Source organism: Numenius arquata, chromosome 15 (assembly GCF_964106895.1).
Source record: "Numenius arquata chromosome 15, bNumArq3.hap1.1, whole genome shotgun sequence".
NCBI lineage: Eukaryota > Metazoa > Chordata > Aves > Charadriiformes > Scolopacidae > Numenius > Numenius arquata.
This window is the reverse complement of record NC_133590.1, coordinates 7,823,427-7,845,953: the sequence shown is the minus strand read 5'-3', so window position 1 is coordinate 7,845,953 and position 22,527 is coordinate 7,823,427. Positions and strand designations below refer to the sequence as shown.

At 42.7% G+C, this 22,527-nt stretch overlaps 1 protein-coding gene across 2 annotated transcripts in view; it reads right to left on the bottom strand.

The window, feature by feature from the left end:
• Positions 1 to 22,527, bottom strand: part of TCF7L2 (transcription factor 7 like 2) — a 117,559-nt gene that overhangs the window by 74,184 nt on the left and 20,848 nt on the right. The window lies entirely within an intron of this gene.

The window sequence follows — 22,527 nt, the reverse complement described above, 5'->3', positions numbered from 1 at the left end:
ACGACCGTTGCCTTAGTATTGACCATCACAAGGTCAACAATTACATGTTCAAACAGCTAGCAGGATTACAGCATCACAGAATAGCTGAGGTTGGAGGGACCTCTGGTCTACTCTAACTGCCCTGCTCAGAGCAGGGTCAGCTACAACAAGTTGCTCAGGGCTGTGTCCAGTCAGGTTTCGATATCTCCAAGGATGGAGATGCCACGATCTCTCTGGGCAACCTGTGCCAGTGTTTGATCATCCTTACTGTAAAAAAAAAAAAAAAAAAAAAAAAAAAAAAAAAAAAAAAAACCACAACAAAAAACCCCACCTGCTGCTCCTTACACTGAAAAAGAATTTCCTGTATTGCAGTCTGTGCCCATTGCCTCCTGCCCTATTCACTGGGCATCACTGAGAAGAGCCTGGCTCCATCTTTCTTAATCCCCCCATCAGGTATTGCTCACATGAAGATGGTCCAGTCCCTTAATCACCTTCATGGCCCTTTGCTGGACTTGTTTCATTAAGTCCATGCTCCCTTTTACTAGGGAGCCCAGCATTGGACCCAGCACTCCAGATGTCACCAGTGCTTAGTGGAGCTGAAGGATCACCTCTCAGTCTGGTGGCAACGCTCTGCCTAACACAGCCCAAGATACCATTGGCCTTTTTCTCCACAAGAGCACCAGGTTGTGCTGGTGCATTGGGTTATTCCTTTCCAGAGGCAGAACTTTAATTTCATTTTCTTGAATTTCATGAGATCCCTGTTGGCCCATTTCTCCAGTCACGAAAAGATGTCCTTCTGAAGTACATGTCCTTCTGAATGACAGTACACCTACCTGGTGTTTTACCCACTCCCCCCAGTTCTGTATCATCTCCAAGTCTCCTGAAGGTGAACTGTGTCTCATTGTCTAGGTCATTAGTGAAGATGTTAAACACTATTGGGCCCAGCATTGACCCCTGAGATTCATCTCTTATGACTAGGCTCTAGCTGAACCTTGTGCCACTGATCACAACCCTTCCAACCTAGCAGTTCAGCTAGCTTCCCTCCATATCACTATCCACTTATCTAGCCCATGCTTCATCAGTTTGCCTGAGGAGGTTATGGGAAACAGTGTTGAAAGCCATACCACGGTTAATAAAAGAGCATCCACTGCTCTCCCCTTATCCACTAAGCCAGTCAACTCAACACAGAAGGCCAACAGGTTGGTTAAGTGTGATTTACCCTTCATAAATGTATGCTGACTACACACAGTCACATTCTTGTCCTTAATGTGTTTAGAAATGGCCTCTAGGATTAGTTGTTCCTTTGCCTTTCCAGGGATTGAGGTGAGTCTGAACAGTCTGTAGTTCCCCAGATCCTCCTCCTTCCCCTTGAAGAATGACAATTGCTTTCTTCCAGTCCTCAGGAACCTCCCCCAATTGTCATAGCCTGTCAAAGATTACCAAGAATCTCTTCACAATGACAAGCTCCCTCAGCACTCATGGATACATCAGGTGCAATTTTCTCTAACCTAGTCCTCCTCCACTGAGGTGTCTACCTTGCTCTGGGCTTTCCCATGGGTCTCAGAAGCCTAAAGGCAAATTTTACAAAGAGATAGAGAGGAAAAGGTGGCACTGAATACCTAGGCCTCTTCCATGTCCTTTGTCATCATGTCCCCTGCTCCTCTCAGCAGCAGGCCCACATTTCCCCTAGTCTTCTGCTCATGATGTACTTGTAGAAGGCCTTTATTGTCACCCTTCGCATCACTCATCAGATTCAACTCCAGATTGGTTTTGGTTTTGCTAATCCCATCCCTGCATGCTCGGACAGTTCCTCTTTGTACTCCTCCTGGGTCATTTGTCCCTGCCTCCTCTGCTTGTTTTCTTCCTTTTTGTTTCAGTTTAGTCAGCAGCTCCTTGTTCATCTATTGAGGCCTCTTGCCACCTTTGCTTGACTTCTTGCTTGTTGGGATGGACCAGTCTTGAGCTTGAAGAAGGATATTTTTAAAAATGAACCATCTCTTCCTGGACAACTGTAACAGCAACGTATCTATTGCCTCCTTCCTTTCCAGAAAGCCCAAACCAGAGTGCTCCAAAGTACTGACAGCTGAGCAGACTGTACAAGCCAGCCACGAGGTCCTTCCCAATAGCCAGGAGAGAAAAGTATATGGGGAGGTCTGGGGTTATCTTCAGAAATAAGTTATTCTAGGCTTACACACGTTGGCCAGGCAACAGAAACTGCATATGAAGTTATTGCTTAGCTACTGCACATTAAACTGACCTGTGTCAAGGAAGACAAACGCATGGGCACCCATATGGGATCTTCGTGGAGGGGAAGAGCTACACGTGCTCCCGTATAGCCACTTTCCCTGCCACCTTACCAGGAACTGTGGGTAAATCCATCTGCTGTGCTAAGCACACTGGTGTGTTTGCAGGAAGGTTTTACAAGGCTACGGAGAAGGAGGGTCCATTAGCCTGAGTCCCCAACGCAGAGTGGGCAAGTTACGCGTCTGAGATGAAAACAGCATGTGTGCTTTAAGTCTTAAGACAACACTGCCAAGCTAGCCTGGGCTATTTTTCTGGGTGTTGCCCTAACATCTTGATCAGCCACAGAAATGTCTCAGCTGGAGTTTAGTCACGCTTCTGACCCAGACTAGCTGGCACCACTGGGTTAAACAAAGGGCAGCCCTGCCTTGCCTCCTTCCTGCACCCAAATTAATCAATTCATCCTTGCAAATACCAAAAGGATGTGAGCACCTGAATGGAGAGGGGTTATGCCAGGCAACAGGAGATCACAGGGCCAGATTTAAGTTTAAAGTATCAAGAAAATATCCTTATTCAGCAATAGTTTTCCAAAGGAAGTTTTGGACACACTCACCTCTATTTCTTCAGAAATATAAAAATAGATTTGATAATACAGATAAAAATACACCACAGCAAGGAATCCTGTTTTGTCAGAATAATGAAAAGGAAAATGGAGAGTCTTACCCCACTTTAACTTCTATGATTGTTGCTCTAATTATGGTGATCGTAACTTGGAAAAGGGAACAACGCGAGCTCTTCCCCGGCAGCTCGGAGCACGGTGTCAGGGCTATTTTTTACCAATTAACAGATCTCTAGCTTGTCACAGAGAAAATACATTGAGCAACAAGTTGTTTGACTGTCTCAACTCATCACATGATTGGTCTTAAAAAAAAACTTTTGGTTTTGATAGAATAAATTAGCGTGCAAATATGAAACAGCCTTTCACAGAATCCACTCACATTATGTTGTGTATCCTGCATGCATATGTAAAATACAGAATATAATGCACATACAGAGGACTCGCAGTGATTACTAATTGGGTACAAAATGTATATACCATTTCTTTTCTAAAAGCGACAACATTTGTGCTTGAATTACTTGTCATCCAGGTAGCAGGCTGGTGTTCACACTGCTACTTTAAAAACTTATGCAGCTGCACCGAGTTCTGTCTTTCCCGAGATAAAAGCATGTCCTGAATATTCTTTATTCTTCAGGGCTACTAATTTGAACAGACCTGTCACTCTAAGTAGAGGGAGTTGTGGAATATTGACATTCTATTGAATTATTTAAGATAAATTAACAATGTTTCACATCCTAGGAGATTGCTATTTGCAGAAAAAGCCTGACATACTTGTGTTTAGACCTAGTAGCCAGAATGTGGAGAAGTTACAATTTATAAACTATTTTTTTATGCCGCATGGAAATAAACAGAAGACACACCAGCTGACTGCATGTGACTTGCCTCGGCGCTGCAAGCAGAACTCGGTTTTGAATATTTTATTCTGCTTTGTTACAGATGGCAAGGACAGGAGTACTTATGTTATTGTCTTGCGAATTTAAGGCAAACCCAGTCCCTTCCCAGGCAGCGCAGACAAAATGTTGATGACTAGACTCAAAGCTATGGGCTGCTCATTCCCTGTCAGCAGAAGTCATGTTTAGACTTATAAGAGGGTTAGAAGGCATTAGCTCGCTGGCTCTGGAAATCCCAAGGAGGGACCCTAAACACCGCTGCTCTTTCAGGCCTCTACCCTGACCGTAGGCGAGAGCCGAGATACCATAAACCTTTATGGTCACGCAACGCTCCTGTCCGACTGTGCAGAGACACAGATCTTCTCTAAGGCTAGCTAGTTTGGAGCAAAAGTTCGCAAATGAAGAGGCAGCATTAATTCTTAATGGGTGCCAGTGCATAGGAGTTCAAGCCTAGATATTCATAATGTTCACAGACAAAAAAATAACACGGCTGGGTGAATCACCACCATAATTCCCTCGGCGAATTATGGGCTTGAGCTGATGTACAGAGAAATGCTGTCCAGGACTCAATGCCAACTCGCTCTGGGTGGGTATGCTGCCTTTCAAATCCTCACCAGACAGACTGTGGAACATTAGCATGGAAAGCCCTACATATACATATATATATACACACACACATATGCAGATATGTCTGTGTATATGTATAGTATTTATTTGTTTTTATGCATGTATATACGGATGGAGAGAAACTTCTGAAGCAACTCCCTTCCCCAGACACTGGCAAACACTTTTCCTTTTTCTTTTAACCTTTTATGCGAAATGCAGAGCAGATGTTCAGAGGAGAAGAACAGTTGAAGAAAGATATCCCCAAAGAGCAGGAGACAGTGGCCATGTCCACTTGGTGTCATCAGTTGGGTGTCACCAGGAACTGAACGACCAGTGAGGTGCCTTTTCTGCTCACACTGAGAAGTGACCCTGGCAGTGGTGGGTGTCCATGGCAAGCTGGAGAGGGAGCAGCAGCACAGGTGCTGGTGACGTGGATGGTGGGACTGGGAATGGGGCTGGGCACAGGCTCCACATTCCAGGAAGGAAGCCCATCCCTCCCATTCACCCAGAGACCTTTGAACACGGAGAGGAGCAATTCGACATCTGACAGGCCACCAGGGGCACAGTACCCCATTTGCAAATATAATGCTGAGTCACTAACCATGCCCAAGCGACTGACGTTGGGAGATTAGTCTGAATTTATGGCTAAGGTCCCTCATTTTTCTTCATCATGGCAATGACTCATTTCCTACCCACAGGGGCGAAGGGCTGGCTATAAAACCTCCCATTGTTTCTCTCACATACCTGGTAAGAAGGGGATTAAAATGGGCATTTACTTGTGCTCCCAGTTTCTGCGGAAAATTATGTAGGAGGAGTCTGGGGGAAGATTTCAAAGACAGGAGTGTGTGCGTGTGTGGATGTGGAAAGAGGCTTTGAAAGGAAAAGAAGAAAAAACCCAAATGGACCTAATCTTCAATTCAGCATTAGTGGGATTATCTTTCATATACAAATGGATATAGATGTATAATCTTACAGACATAACCATAAGTATATAGGGAGCCAGGCAAAGCGCACGTGCCCACATGAACATGTACCTGCTGAGGCTGATGCGAGCCCTTGGTTACTTCATCCCATCCCACCTGTGTTGCCATATTCACTCTTAAAGTTTGAGTCTCTCAGAAGCCTTAAAGAGCTTCTTTCCCAGACCCAATATGCCACTTACACTTATTTTATCTTTATCTTTTTTTTTTAATGAAAACCCCAGAAATATATTCACACATGTTTTTGAGGTTCTGATTTGGAAAAAAAAAAAAAAAACAAAAACAAAAAAAAACCCCCAAAAAACCAACCCAGTCATCAGCTAGGGAGAGATTTTAAAATCCAACATCTCCAAGCTCATTAGAAATTACAAAACCAAAGCATTTTATCATTGATTAGATAACCAAAAAGAGCCTAAAATACCAAATTTTGATCATCCATCACCTCAGCGTGGAACAAGTATTTTAAATTTCAAATACTGCATGTTTCCAAAATGCTGTTGGTTTTATGAATGATCTACAGTAGGATCAATACAGTTGGAGTCACGCTAAGAAAGAAGCTAATTTTACAGAAAAGAGGGGGAGACCACGTCTCAGTAGCACTAGAGAAATCCTCTCTTTTATTTTCTTTTGAACAGTTTAAATAGAGCTTTGCTACCACTTGTTCCTCACCATTTAACTTATCAGTCCCCAAATCATACTAATTAAGCGTTTATTATACATAGTAAACCACATAAAGAAACTTCTTGCTCAGGAAAAATGCCAAATGCTACATGGAGCTCTGGCAAAGTCTTCTCCCACCCTCCGTGAATCATTAGGCTTTTAAAAGAGCAGTATGATCCAGAAAAAGAACTGACATAACAACTCTGTCTTTTTCAACACATAGGTTTCCTATTATGTGTACTTAACAACTTATTTGGAGCATCTTCACACCACAATGGCCGTAACAAGTACTTTGAAGTACCAACCTTAAAATAAAGAGCTTATATACACAATTGAAATGATTGCAGCTCAGTAGTTACCAAGCACCAGCTGAGCTTTTGCACCTCAGCTGATGTGTGGCACTTTATTAACTCCCAGTAATCCATACACCTAAACTGGGATTAACCACATTTTATCTGCAGACAGCACTGAACACTTCTTTCCTACCAAGCTTCCCAAGTTGGGTGTCCAGCATTACTTCTCATTTTGGAAAATCTGGCCTACACACTCATGGCATTTAATTCTTGCCGGTACCACCATCGCCACCAAAGTACAGAAAGCAAGCTCAGGAAGCAATCCTTCTCCAATTCCCCGTTATTAAACAGAAGAGTTGATTACTGGCTGGTAGAGTAGGAAATACTTGTTATTTTGCTATCAACTGCTGATACAGATGGAGCCCCAAGTAGTATTAGATATAAAATATACACAAAGGCACTAAAGTAACAATAGTAACATGAGGACATTATAAAGGAAAAAAATACATCTTAACATAGATATTTTCATATTTCCCCTCTTTGCCACCCTAGTTGTGGTGTTTAGTGATACCAATGCAAGAATGAGGAAGAAATCAGCTTAATCTTTCAGTCCTCAGACTGGTTTTTATACACCCAACAGCACAAGGCCAAAACCCGCAAAACTGAAACATATAAATTGGGCAAATACGGATCCAAAATGTCACTGAGAACAGTATATGGAAATGCTTCATTTTTTTATGAACATATTCTCAGAAACATACTTTAAAATAAGGCTTTAAATACAACATATTTCTGTACATCTGCTTTGCCACACTAAAAAAAATAAAAAACTGTATTTCTTGGAGGCCACTGTGTTCTCTGGGGGTATGAGAAGAACATGACTAGTGAAGAGATTGTACAATTGAGAAACTAGAAGAGCTTCAAAAATTGCTAAAGAAAAGAAATCTGAAGAATCCTGTGCTAGTGTTCTCTCTCTCTCTCTTTTTTTTTTTTTTAAATATAAAATGTAATAAGCAGGAAAACCTTAAATTGCAAGGCCTTCAGTCAGGTCATGCTGATCTCAGTATCTTTAGTTCTCATCCATCTTACCCGACACCGAAGGTGGTGCACCTTTGATGTGAACTAATTACATTCGAAACATTTTGTCAAACAGCTTAATGCAGATGCCAAATAAGCTCTGTCTGTCTAAACAGGGCTTTAGACAACTTATCACTTTCAGTGTTAACTAAGAGCTAAGTTCCACTTCAAATAGAATATTATGCTGCACAGAAAGAGATCTGCATATAAAACTTCAGAGAGAAAAAGGGTTAAAAAGCCACATTATTGGGTTGTTGTTTTTTTTTTAATTCAATACTGCTACATTCCCATTGTCCTGACTAGAACGGGCATCACTGGGTATGGGTGTGTATGCACATATGTGCAACAACAAAATACACAATGCCGAAAGCAACATTTCTTTTATCTGATAAAACTATCTACATGACAAGAGGAAGTGTTTTAGGACGAGGCATTCTGTCTGCTGTCTGCAGCAGCATTTCAAGATCTCCTCAAACGAAACTTGTTTATTAAAAATGTATTAAAAAGAATAATTATTGCAAAGCAAAAAACAATGGGGGGGGGGGGGGAACAACCAAAATTCTGCACCCCAAGCACTGGAGCCTGGGGTGCTGGAGGGGAGAGACAATTGTTCTCCTGAACAGGGGAAGACAGGGGAGAAAGACACAGCAAGGAAAGGCTCTGAAGGGGACTGGAGTTCACTCACCACATTTCTTAAGAAATCTCCTATTCCTTCTGCAAATACTCCTATTTGTTTAAAACAGCTCTGCTGTCTTTTCTTAAAAAAAAAACAAACAAACAAAAAAAAACCCTAACACTGACAAATCAAAAATACATATTCCAGCATGTCTTGATGAAACAACAGCCCTCCCCACAACAGCCATTCTCATTAGACCAGTTTTCTACTGGGTGTCCTCATCCCTCTCCTTTGATGCATGAGTACAATCCCTTCTTCTTCTTCCATCAGTTTTGGCTCTTAAGCATGCGAGTAGTGATCTGAAACCCTTCGCTATAACTTCTGCACAAGTTTTCAGCAGGGTCTGGTTCACAGAAGATTTCTTCTTTTCAAGCAGAAGGGAAAAGTTACAAGTTTTCCCACAGTTTCAAAAATAACAAGTATACTGTCCAGTAGACTCGGATACATCTCCTTTTAAAAGTTCACATGCATTTGGAAAAATGTTGTTAAAACTGGCTAGAACGGATCTGCTTTTGAAAGCAGGGAGCACTGTACAGTTCCTCTTATACTGGTGAACATTGCAGCCTCTTAAAATATAAACATTATATACCATGACAAAGGAAAAAAAAGCTAGATTGTTTCTCCCATTTAATGCCATTGTAAGCCTACAACAACATCCTAGTCCCATCTTTTCCCAGTTATTCCTGTGTCCCCCTGTTTACATTAGCAATATCTGATCTGTCCTATGTTGACCTGGAGAGAGCAGCTGGTGTGGGGTTCAAACTAATTGAAGGGGCAGGGGGATGAAAGGAAAAAAATGTTTTTAACAGCCCAGTTCTCCACTTTGGTTCACGTATGCCCTCACACAAGGCAGACGGCAAGAGCTCTTCCAACAGCACCAATGGCTGGACTAGTTTAAATCCTTGTGAATCTACAGCATCCTCTGGTTATCTTGCTTCTTAGCATCTGAGCCAGCTATGAAACTAAAATTAACTATCTGATAATTAAATAAAAGGTGATAGTCAAGATATACACTTTCAATTGCAGAAAAATTAATCTCTGCTTGCTTGCCTGGGAATTTAACTGGATTCTCAAGACATTACCAAGTCTCATAAAACCTTGCAAATGGCACAAATATGGAGGTTGCTCCGCTGCTCACCTCCTGTCCTCTCACTTGACTTCTCTTTTTTTTGCCAGAGCAGCTCTGTTGCAGTCTCCAGCATTTAAAATCATCTGCTGGGGGCACACAGGAGAGACCTGGCAAGCTTCCTACGGGCTCTCAGGACATCCATACCTCCATCCCTACCTGGGCAATGCTCTTCACTTGGTTCTTGCCATTGTCCTTCTCCGCAAGTCACTAAACCTTACCTAGGTCCTACCTTCACTTCTCCTGCATTACCGTGCTGTGTCCCTGCAGTTCCTCACACAGTGAACTTCCAACCATCTCTACAGGGAGCCCATAATACTCAAAGAAACCACTTCTAATATCGCCTGCTCTCTCTAGCAAACTCCCCAACCCAAAGGCACCAGTCTCTGCCAAGAGCAACAGATTAAAACCAATTTAAGAATTTAGGAGAATGTTTCTGAGTTTTGCAGAGCCAGTGTGTGCTAGGAAAGCAAGACTGCCTCATTACGCGTTACCCTGTCACAGCCTTCCACATTTGGCCTCATTTGAAGACTCTCAGCTTCCAGGAGAAAATTGCATTTATCAAGTTTGAGTATGACTAGGTTTCTAAAGGTCAATTTTAGGCTAGAAACAGGGAGGTGGCCTGCAAGGAGGACAAACCCATATCTCTCCCTCCCCTTACTGTAAATGGCAAGCAATCAACCTGTGGAATTCACTGATGCAGGGGTCAAAGACAAAAACCTGTGGGTGGATAATTTTACAACCATTAACGACACTTACAGTTACGCAGAATCCAGCAGTAAAAAGGCCACCAAAGGCCACAATTTTAGGGTGTAATCTATTTGCAAGTGGCTCAGGAAAAGACGGTCCCCACTGGTAGCACCCCACACAGGCACACATACAGACAGACACACGCAACTGGGTTCTTATCTGCAAAAACTTGCGCTTAAGAAGTTATCCATCTCCTTAAACACTTGTGATATCTATCCCCTTGCTAGAAAGGGGACTGGCCGTACACTCTTCTCTGGTATGTCACATCAGCCACCACCAGGAGAAGGGTAGCCATGAGAAAACCGGTGGCCTGAATTATCCTTTCAGTACGTATTTCCCTGCTACACCAATAAAAACAAGCTACAGCAGAGGTCAGGAAAAGACATCCCACAGCAGAACGGCAAGTAATGAAAGAAGGGTGCAAGACAGTGATGTTGCTCCAGGATCAAAGTGCTACTCAGTAATCTCCATTATTGTGCCTTGTTGGTATTTTAAGCAAATCAATCTGATCTCATCGCTGTGCCTACTAATGTTTTAAAATGCAAATAGCAGTTTCTTATTATAGTACCTAGATTTCTCTCCTGGAAACGTCTTTATAATTCACATCTTATTAGCCACAAGAATTCCAATTACACATCTTCTCTTCTAATTCCTACCAGCCGATTATTAGCATTAGATGATAATAGAGTATTTTCTGCTAATATATTTCTTAATAACTTCAAACTGCAGAATGCCTTTGTGGTCTAATAATTGAATAACTGCACTGAAGAGAGTACTAAATTACTGGAAAATGTTTTACTTTTAGTCTTCAGTACTGTTCAAAAACATGGAATATTTAAAATGTGCTCACAGTTTAGCTGCATTCATCAGGCAAGTCTTATTTGCAAGCAAAGAAAAATGAAACCAAATTGTTTAAAGATCAACACATAATAATTCAAGTTTCTGGAGGTTTAAAGGGGGAAAGAGGTAGAAGACAGCTACATCCACATGCACAAATAGATGATACAAGGTTTAATACTGGGAAGAGAGCGCTGGGTTTCTGGGTTTTGTTATCAGATCTCTTGTGTACGGGATGATACCCTAAGACATGCATTCACAACACAAGCTGGTATCAGCTGCTAATTTACAGAACATTTTCCTTTAATTTTGAGGACCATTAACAAGAAACATTAAAGCAAGAAATCAGAAAAGACTCGGAGAATGATGAACACTGGAGACCACTGTGACAGCAGAAAACATCCTCATATGTTTATGTTGCAAAACTTAACCACTAAAACAAATTATGAGTAATGGATCCTGCGGTGTCGGGGACTCTCTAAATTAGCCATTGACTCCTGCAGAAAGAGTAGAGCTCTAGGGCTGGGATAGGCACTGCAAGTCACAACTAAGGAATGATAATGGGAAGCATGAGGTAGCTTGAAGTTCATCTTCCCTCATCCTTCCAGGCTCATAGTGCCACCCCTGCTTCTCTTCCCCCCAGCTCTCCAAAACCTGCGCAGGGGAACCCATTGATTGAGCCATGTGCCTAGATAAATAGTATCTCAACTGGGAAGAGTTCAAGGTAAACACTTCAACTGAAGAAGAAAACAAGCAAGGAATGGGGGAAAAGAGTTCACCTCTTTATGCGGTATCCTGTGTGGTGCAAATACACCCAATTAGATGTGTCCGTGTAATTTTCACATCAAACATCATGAACTCCATACTCAGCTCCCAAGGCAACTAATTGCATTGCTCACAGTGGATTTTCCCAAGTTTTTAAGAACACTGCCGGCACTCTTCAATAAAGCCATTTAACATAACAGAAGGTTAAAGTGAGACACAAACACTTGCTTTTTTTAATTTACACCTTTCATTTACTTCCACAGAAATGTCAGGAAAGGGCTGAGATATTGTGTGATGTACTGTCATGTATGCTTCCTTTTAAGAGCTGGGTTAAAAGAAAAGGCTTGGATTAAGAGAATGTAATCAAGATCTATACCTTTAACAAATTTTTAGACAGTCAGAAGAGGGTGCATGCTCAAGGGCATTGATCTTAACGTGCCTTCAGAACAAAGAACGAGCGTCCTATCTTACATATTTACAGACATGAAAACAGGTGGTGGGGAAAATCTGCAAATGTAATGACTTTAGATGATCTTTTTCATAAAATCACGTAGAACCGGCCTTCACCGCAAGGATCAGGCTAGTAAAATACTGTTTGTTCATATTACACTGAGCACTCCAAACCTTCCCAGCATGAGAAACTATTAGCCTTTATATCATTATATTTATGCAGTTGTAGCAATTTTTTTGATTAATACCCTTCACGAACCCCTAAGCTACAGAAGATGCCTTTTTTAAGTAGGTATAATACTACACAGTGCGGGGAGAAGGAAAGGCAGTGTCGGATGCCCTGATCTGACAGTACTTTATAGGTTGCATTTTCAGCCTGCAGGGCTTCTCCAAGGGTGGTACTTAGATCCAAATTCAGGGAGCTGTTTAAGCACGTGAACGATCCCATGGATCTTACCTCTTGCATCAGAAACGTGGTTTCAGCACCCAGCTGAACTACAGCCCTAACTGCAACTCGTCTGTTCTGGGCACCCCGGCTTGCTCTCCTCCTTCTTTTTGGTAGCACCCCATCCTCCTCCATTCTCCAAGAGGCAGCTGCTACTCAATGTAAAAACCAGAGGTCCATCTCCTCCAACATCAACACCACCTTCTTCCCCCCCTGCCTCCCAAAGACATTTGCATAAGGATGATCAAACACTACAGAATAATTACTGCCCTCCTGTTCCCCCTCTTCCAAAACCCCATTAAGAAAACTTCCCCCACATAAACTACCAGAGCGATCCAGATATCCTGGAAACGCAGCAAATAGCAGAGATGTTTTCAACACGCAACGAAGACCCCAGTGGGCTCAGGAGAGCCACCAGCAGTGCTGCCAAGGCCCTGTGTCACTGCAATTTATTTTAATGTGCAAGCGCTGTAATTTACAGCCACGCTAGATTAGCGCACCCAGAGTGGGGAGAACCCACGGCTATTATAAAAATCATATAAATAAGGGGTTTAATTAAAAACATTGTGCAACGCACAAAATGATTACTTAAAGGAGTAAGAAGGAGGGGGCTGAGGTTCTCCCTTGCATTTTTAAGAACAGTTTTTGAGAAGGAGCAGGAAAGACAACAGAAACAGTGGAGAGGTACACCATAAAACTTCTCTGAAAGGAGTAATGCCAAAAATAAAGTGCGTGGGAAAAAAATCCCAAGGTTTCCTAAAGGAAGATGGACATTTTCTTAACAAAAGAAAGGAAAATTAAGCAGTTATGACAATAAAACCTACTCAGGTGTCAAATTTATCTCCACCAGTGTGTTACTGCCAAGGAGGCACTCCAGTTAAGTGTCTCCTGACATCCCTTTAGCCAAGAGCCTCCCAGATCTCCTACTTTGCCACCCAAAATTTTGCCAAAATGAACTCCACAGGGAAAAACAGGGGAAGCCAAAACAACACTGACACTGGCTAGCAGAAAGCAGAAGCGTGTCCCACAGCTGTTCACGATGTTTAATAAACAGGAGAGGAAAGTCTAGTGTTTAAATTACAGAAGTAAGTTTATAGTGAATAATATAAACTTCTATTGGCAGCACATGGGAATGAAGTCACTGAAGAGCCTGTACTGTAGCCCTGATGGCCACTGCTCTGGGAGGGTTTCCTCAGAGGAATTGAATTCATACATCCAGAGTGACATGGACAAAGCCGGGGCAGGAAAAAAATAGGAAATGTAAAGAAAAGTTCATGCTCCTGTGAAAGTACCAAGCTTCCATTCATTGGCATGGCATCGTACCAGGGCAAGGAGGTTGGGGCTTCAACCGTGATCCAGGAGAAAGGAGGGAAGAGCCTAGAAAGGTCGGCCAGTGTGGTTGGCCGATGTAAAAATTGACATTTCCAATACAGGCTGGGCATGCTGACCCACCACAGACCTCCCCAGCCACGGCAGCATGGTAGAAACCCTCAGCAGAAGGGCAACCGGGGCTGCAGCAAGGCAGCCCAACCTCTCTCAGAAGGGTGCGAGCAGACTGCAGCCACTGTCTCTGCCTGTGGGTTGCAGTAGAGACAACGCATTCATTTTCCCGTGCCTTGCGAGGGCACTCCCTCTTCCCCCCTACCACTCCACACAAGACCACTAGCACTGTAAATTAAGTGCGATGTGTAAGTAGTTTCATTCACCCTTCGAGAGGTATGGGCCAAACCAAGGCGCACCGCTGTCAAGAATCCTGCTGCCTTAGCCAAACTCAAATCATTTTATTTCTGGTGTTGTTACCCAAAGAAATTGCCTATTTAACAGATGAGAACAGCACTGTAACAGAGACCAGACACTTGGAAATTTAGTACAACACATGAAACAGTGTCTCACAGAATGGTAATTAAAAAAATGAACAGAAAATTGACTTGGCGAAGAACACTGTCATATGGCTAAAATGCACAAGCTAAGCATATGTTAGGCATTGTACAGCGTACCGCATGGGTATCCCAAAGCTTGGTGCTAGGATAGCCTGGAAATATCATTATCTGAATGGGGTTTAGAGCCAAAATTAAAAAGGAAATCGCTCCTTCTATTTAGTAGGAGAGAAAAACGATACAGGAAGATCTCAAAAGTATTAGGGACATTAAAGGGAATAAAGCAGCATATGTATTTGTTGAATACCCCTTAGCACATAGGAGTGTTTGGAATAATCTAAATTACCCATTTGAACCAGGAGGGAGGAGTTTATCGTTTATTGGAGGGGGGGACTTTGGTGCTGGCAGAGCCCAAAGCAGAGAAGGGACTGTCATACGACCAGCTACAGGAGAAAGGAAAACCACTTCTGAACCCATGCAAAAGTTTCACAAAACAGTGAGGTGACAAGATAGAGCACAACAATGTCTGAAGCCATCACACTCCAGCACCCTGAGAGCATTACTGGCAGTGAAATTACATTATATTTACAACATCTACACCTGACCCTCTACCACATCCGCTCATGCACAGACACTTGCATACGTGCAACATGAGCACTTGGCACCAATGGAAATAGCTGGTCTTGATAAAACAGAGTATCTGTATATTTAACCGAGTACAGTGTGGGCAAATTATTTTGCCTGTTATGGTTGGTAGCATTATCCTGAAATTCCAAAAGCACATTTGTAAATCACAAACACATCTCCAGCTACTTTTCTTGCTGTTATAATCTAAGCATTAGAAGAACACATACGTTGGATTTCAAGCCTGGACTCCTAGAGAACTACAAAGGATCCAGTTTGATCAAGAAACTGCAGGCTTTTAAATACTAACTCTCTTCAGAGACAGTGCCTGACAGGGACAGCTTCAGGACAGCCTATACAAATTACTCTAGAGACCATGGTTTTTCCTGTCCCTCTCTGAGGGTTGTCAGGTCACAGTCAGAGTCCAAAACGCCATCACCTTCTCTGACAAGGCAACCTTCTGGGCGCCTGGGGACAGTCTAGCACATCCATCGCGTATTTGCTTGAGAAAAACAGTGAATTTCAATGCTGTCACTTACGTCACACTAGAAACAGAATGAGATGTACAGCCCGCCTCCTCTAATGATTATGCCATCACAGAAGCGATGTAAATCTAAGCTTTCACTGCTGCCTCCCAGAAGCAAACATGGAATCCTGCAAATGGCTTTACCTCCTCTGCAGCTACACAGCCCTGGACTGCTGGTCTCCATGCTCCAAAGGCAGTGAAGGCTCAGGAGGTAAGCTAAAGGCTTGTGAACAAGTGCACATCTCGTGCCATCTTCCCTTGACTGCGAGCACTATGTAATTAAGACAGAGCACCAAAACGAGTCATGAACACCCAGAAGAGGACAGGCAGACAAGAGGACTTCAAACAATACCCCACAGAGGTAACCCAAGAAACAGCACTGACCAAAAAGAAGTAAGAATGAAAGCTTAAGAGATACTTGAATTAAAATTTAATAAATTGAAAGTGTTTTAAATTATATATTTTAAAATGCTGAAAAAGAAACCCCTAAATGTTTTAAGAATATGACATAGATGAAGTAGGTTGAGGGAGAGGGAAGAAGAAGAATCACTTGGCCCAGTCTAGAGTATCTCCCCACAGCTCCAAGTGAGGACAGCACAGGAGGGATGGAAGCACCAGGACAGAGCTGGAAGGGGCTATTTTAAGAGCAAAGGCAACAACAGCCTCAACAGCAGAAAGCAGAAATGGCTGTTAGAAAGGGAAGGAGGGCTGCTAGCATGGACTAAAATTAATATCCCCTCAGGAGGAGAAAAGAGAGGATTTCACGCTTCTGAGCGCTTGTGTGCGATGACAGGGGACAAACAAACACAAGTTTGATGTAGACTGTAGGTGCACAGAAATCCATGAGCAAAGCACAACATATAAACCTTTTCATATTCGAATCACAACCAAAGGCAAAAGGCATGTTTTGCTCCAGTGCAATGCATTTTACTTCTTCCCTTGTGCTCATTCAGCTCGCCAGGGAGGCAGACCCAGTACTGCTCATCGGTCTTTTATTTTTCTCCATTCACTTTATCCGTCGACGGGCTGTGCAGAAAAGGTGAAGTTTTCTTTTGTCCCAGCCTGGACACAAAACCTGCACAGATCAAGTTCTTCTGAAAAACCTACTGAAACACCTAGCAAGAACACAACACTGGCTAAAAAAAGCTGAGGGCTGATAAAATCAAGTCTCACATGAGCTTGTTTCAGGTGGCCGTGTGAGGGAGGAAACTGTTTCTTTAAACAATGGGCCACCTGCCACCTACAGAATTTGCATTAAACATATCCGTGACTCAGGTGGTGAAGTGGTGCAACATCGCTGGTTAGGGACCAGATCCAAGCATATGACCAAGAAACAGTGGACTGGAATCAACAACTCTAGTGCCACCAAGAAGGATCTCCCCAGCCGGTACCACACAACAGACAGGACTGGGCAAAACCCAGTGGGTTCTGCCACCAACCTGAAGCCTCTCAGTGGACTTTAGCACTCTTAATTTTCTGGGAATTGTAAAAACGTGTTTCTGTGCTCGTTCAGCTTTTTCCAGGACACATCAGTTCCCCCTGGTTTCTTTCAATATTCTGGAAGCTGTAAGGCATTGGTAGATAAAACAGCACACATTGTCACCACCCTGGGGTGTAGCATCATCTGCCTTGGCACTCCTCTTGTCCATGTGGGAGAGGCGAGTATTTGGTGGATATCTGGCCACCCAAAACATCTGCATGACAACTGAATTTGAGCGAGGCATCAATCCCAGCATTCAAACGCTGCTCCTTGAACAAGCAATACGGACACAGAGCAGCCATTTTTAACCTTTTTCCATTTTCTGATGGAAGGCGGAGGTCCTAGAGGGAGAAGGTGAGTCCACCAACAACAGGCTTTTCCTTAATTATCTTTACTTCCCATATTACAACCTGCTTAGGAACAGGCCACCGATGGTCACAAGTCAACAGATGACAAGTTGGAGGCCCCTGGCCTGAAGTCTCAGTTCCATCCAATGCTGAGCAACAAAGAGAGATGAAGCGTGACCCTGAACTAGAGCACAAAAGATGTTTCAGTGTTGATGGATACTCAGCTGAACATAAGGCGGTTTTACTGTAGGCTGCCTTTAGCAGCTCGCCTTTGTTGTGTTACAGGAGAACAAACCCCACAGCGAGCTCAAAGCTAATTTAGTTGGTTGATTTGATTGTAAATTCCAGAGGCCAGATTTGGTTGTCAGTTGCATAAAACACAAAAACAACTATTTCAACAGAATTACTCCACATGCCTGGCCCTTCGTCTCAACCAGTAATAGGGCAGATGCTGGCAAGATAAAGAGGCCATCTATGCTATCATTAATGAAGTTTCAGGTAAAACATGATGCAACATTATTTCAAAATACTGACATATTGCTACAGGTATTTGGTGCTCTTCCCTTAATTACAATTGCTGGAGAGCACTTTTTTCTCTCCAACATTTGCTTGCCTGAAACCTAATGGCTGTGTTAGAAAGCTTGCAGCTGGATGGGCTATTTTTCTTTACTCATCTCTGTCATTAGTGTGCAAAACTTACAGAAAGGAGAATGGACTCTTTTTTGGATAGACAGAGTCTAGACCTCCTCCAAAGAATTACCGGAGAAGTAAGGGGGTATCTCATCTGCTAATTCATCCGTTGTACAAACTCTGCCCTCTATTAAACAAAAGTTGTATTAAAGCAATTTACCCATGGCCCCCCTTTCCTTGATTTCTTTGCAGCACTTTCATAAGATAAGCTTCCTCATTACCAATAGAGCCGTGGTTGTCAAAGAAGCCAGTTGTTAAACAACACTTTGCAGTGATGTTATTAAGGCTTCCGGATAAAAGCTGCTAACAAGGGCAAAATAACTGCCTGGCATTTCCATCCGAGATGCTTTCCAAAGCTCAGTAGGTCACGCTTCAAGGAGGTCTGCCTATTAGGGCACAGCAAACGGAGACTGAAGATAACGTTGCCCACAACCCCCCAGCTAAGGTAGATATTCTCCATCTTCCATGCTGTTGACTGGTTTGCAATAAAGCAGCGAACTGACAGCCCAGCAGAGATCCCACAACCCACAGTCATGAAGGATGTGAAAATATCAGATCCACCAGAAAGTTAATATCTCACCCAGGCTTACAACAGGAACAAGAGTAAGACAATAATTACCATGGGCCACAAAATGGGACTTGTAGTCCCTGGCCATTTAACCATTATTCCAGAATTTCACAACTAATGATACAAAACCCCAAAAGTTAGTTTAAGAACTTTGTTAGAAATTAACAAGACTTATTGCCCCTGCAAGAGCTTTTGTTCTGTTACAGTTGTGTCAGACCGATTACAACATACTCTGATTTTGGACATTAAAACATTTAGTCCCAACCAGCATTTTCATAAATCTGTCTTAGTGATTTCATATTAACAGAAGTTATTTAAGGTTCTCAGCTGCAGCATGAATGTGAGCAGTCCATACTCACGCTGGCAGGACTTCTCACTGACCCAAAATGGTGAGGTCCCACATGCAAGGGGCATGATACGGGGCTGTTATTGCTACATTATCTTGATAACAAAACTAGACTGTAGTTCTATGGAGAGCTATACTGAGAAAACAAAAAGATTTAAATAAATATAAAGCTGCTAGGACACGTGCAGAAAAGAGTTAAATTCAGATTTACTGAATGAGCAGGAAAGTAGAAATACTGATCCCAGTACCTACAGATACATTGGTACTGGTTCAAAGAGGAGTTACCCAATTATCATTTTTCTAAATACTGTAAATACCCAAATTTCAAGAAAATAATTTGCTTACTTGTTATTTTCCATTTTCATTCTAATTTGAAACACCAACTTAGTTAACAAACAATCCTTCCAGAAGGAGAATAATGGTGGGAACTCTTGTACTATCTGATTTTAAACAGGCACACTCATCAGTGTATCTTTCCAATTTCCTAATAAGGACTGTGCAACACCCAGAAATTCCAGTTCCTTCAGGGAATCCATCCTAGATTTTTGTACTGAAACTCACACACGCTGTGAAAAGACTTGGGGGTAAAGCAACTACATGTAGGTTTTTAGTACTGATGATGCCCTAGTGACAGTGCCTTCTGCAGCTAAAAACACCAGGGACACCAGCCACTGATGGAGTTCCCATCCTGCAAAACACTGGGACTGCGTTTACTGGAATGGTTTTACCAGAGATGAGTAGTTCCATTTTAAACACTTCAAGGCAGGGACCAAACCTCTAGGAGTCTGCACGGCAAATTACAAGTGACCACAACTATGAAATCTTGTACTATGCCAGAGACCACGTGGGGCTGTGGGATCTATTGTCTACAGACCCTATTGGAAAATGGATGAGCTGGTTTTGTGGTGGAAACCCCCTCCCCTCCGAGAGTACCAGATTTTTCAAATCATGCATTGACATTCGCATTCCCACCACCCCTGCCAACAAGCTCGAGTTGACTGCTTCTTCTTCAGTATATGGTGTTTGTTTTCACAAGAGCAATGATGCTACTCCAAACAGTATTTGGGGCAGATATGGACGATAAAGAAAGGAAAAGGACATTGAACCAGTCAGTGGAGTCTGAAGCCACCTGTTTCAACAGCTTACCAATTCAATTTCTTGGCTTCCTTAGTTTCAGGAGTTACCTAAGAACCCGATGCTTTATTTCATCCAGTCTCACCCTATTCCTTGCATACTAGAAAGATCAATCACATCTGAAGACAGTGTGCTCCCCTCCAGTTCTCTATGCTTCAATTCTCAGTATAAACTGGAAAATCCTTCATGACTCTACCCTTCCACAGGTACCCAGAGGTGCTAACTTAAATCACTTCTCATGCTTTATCCATGAGAACATCTTTGCTAAATACAGCCTCTAAAGCTTCTACAAAGACCTGCATGCTCTCTGTTGACCATAAGGAATCAAGACAGTTAACAAGCTAGTCTTACACAGGCTTGGTATTAGCAGTCATTGACAAATAACTCACCTATCTTCTCTAAAAATAATTATAAACAGTGTGTATTGCCTGTGTAAGTACACTGACAGCATACTACTGCCCTAGTCTACACAGACCTTTACACTTTGTCGGTCTTACTGAGTCACCAGCTCCAGGAAAGCTCAGATGCTCAGGAGGCACCATAAAGCTCAGGTAGGGATACCAGCCTGGGTCACAGACGCTGTTAATGGCATTGGCATACTTCTACACTCAGTGTAATTAGCAAGACAAATTAGCCCAGATGCCATACCAGAGTGAGCAACGTAATTCTGAATTGGTTTGCACTGAACTGTGACGTTCAGTGTGCAGGAGGCCAAACTCTTCTGGTCCTTTGTATTCCTTCTCATCCTCCCTCTCTCATGCTCTCCTCCCATCAGACCCACAGGATTCACAATAAAGCAAGGAAAAGCCATCACAAATATTCAGCTTGACATTCTGCATAATACAGGCACTGGTTATTTTTGTACAAGCCCAAATTAAGTCCCACCTAATGCAGCGTTACTAACATTTTGGAGCAGGGAACACAAACTTGTACAGGGTCAGTCAGCGACTGATGAGAGCCCGGGTGGCTGTGACCTGCCCACACCGGGCACGAGAGCAACGCAAATTATATGGCAATATTTACACGTAGACATAGATCTCCTTACACATATGTATGGGTGGCACATACGCATGTGCATGCACAGAAGCCAAGTTATCTGACCTCAGTCAGATACTATCTGCAATTCAGGACAGAACAGAAGAATTTACTTTGCTTCAATGCTATCAGAGAATGCTTTTTGCCAGAGCAGCTCACTATATTGTATGATAACTGAATGAAGCTAATTTTCAGTGGATTCTATCTAACAGCTCTTAACTGATAGAAATAGTTCAAGGTCTTCAAAGTATACAGTGTTGCCTAGCCCCCGATTCACACATTCTGCTAATAACTGCCAGACAATTGTATTGAATTTATTCAAAAACCATTAGCCGCAGAAATTCATATTCTTCGATTCTGCCTTCAGATACATGCTATATTACACTTATATTAAGGTTAATGTGCAATGCCAATTCTTTCACAAAGGAGCTGCAAGCATATTTGAAGCTACAGTATCTCTTACTAAGGTGTCTGTTTTACAAGTTTATTGTTTCTCTCGCGCAATTCCCCTTTCATCCCTGCCCCTGCCAGGAGAGCTGGGCTGAAAAAACGGTGAGAACATTAGAGCAAATACAGGCAGATATTAAGGAAAGTATTTGAGACATTCTTTGTACAGCGTGCATATGCTACCAGCATTACAAGCATTTTTCTTTCATCTGCTCCTTCAGAGATGAGCCTCCAAAATACTTTAAAACCGCTTTATAAATATCCTTCGAAAAAACCATCATCACATCTTCAGAGCGCTGGTGTGTTAAACGCCTGCCACCGAAGAATGATGTTAAAATCCGGGAGGAGTCGGAGGTGGAAGTTGAGGAGGAGAAGTAACAAGAACTCAGGAATGTTTAAACAAGGGAGCCTCAGTGAGAGGCTGGGGCATGTGGGTACTTTATAGAGAAATAATACACACGTACCGTTTATGTTATAAAAAATGTTACAGGTAGGCAGGCTTCTGTAATTTATCTAATACTCTTTTATATTCATGCTTCCTTGGGTTTCATGCAATTTATTAAGTTTTCAGCCTTGCCTGCAGCAAAAAGGATAAACAAAAGCAGATGTGAAACTCTCTTTTTTTTAAGGGCCCGCCAACCTCCTGCAAAGCCTGTAACCAGCTGGGCGAAGGCTGATTCCCATCAGCTCTGCACTCACCACTCCAACTGCCCCCTCCTCTTGCAGCAAGCCCCAGGCTGAGCCCTGAAGTGGTACTCCATGACCCATGGCACACCAGGCAGGTCTGGCCTCTTTAGAAAGAGCCAGTTCCCCTCTGTTCCCTAAGATTTTGGTAGGAAATGTGTTTTGTTGGCCAAGGGTTAAGTAAACCCCAAGAACAAAGGAGCCTGGAGTAGAAGGAGATTGGGACAAGCAGGGTGACACGTCCCTAGCTAGTCACAGAGAGAGGGATGGACTTCATGAGCACTTACACAAACAAAAGGGAGAGCTATGGGGTTTGGTATTGCTCAGCAGGGGATAACCAAGAGATTACATCTTCACTGCACCTTCACTAAAAGG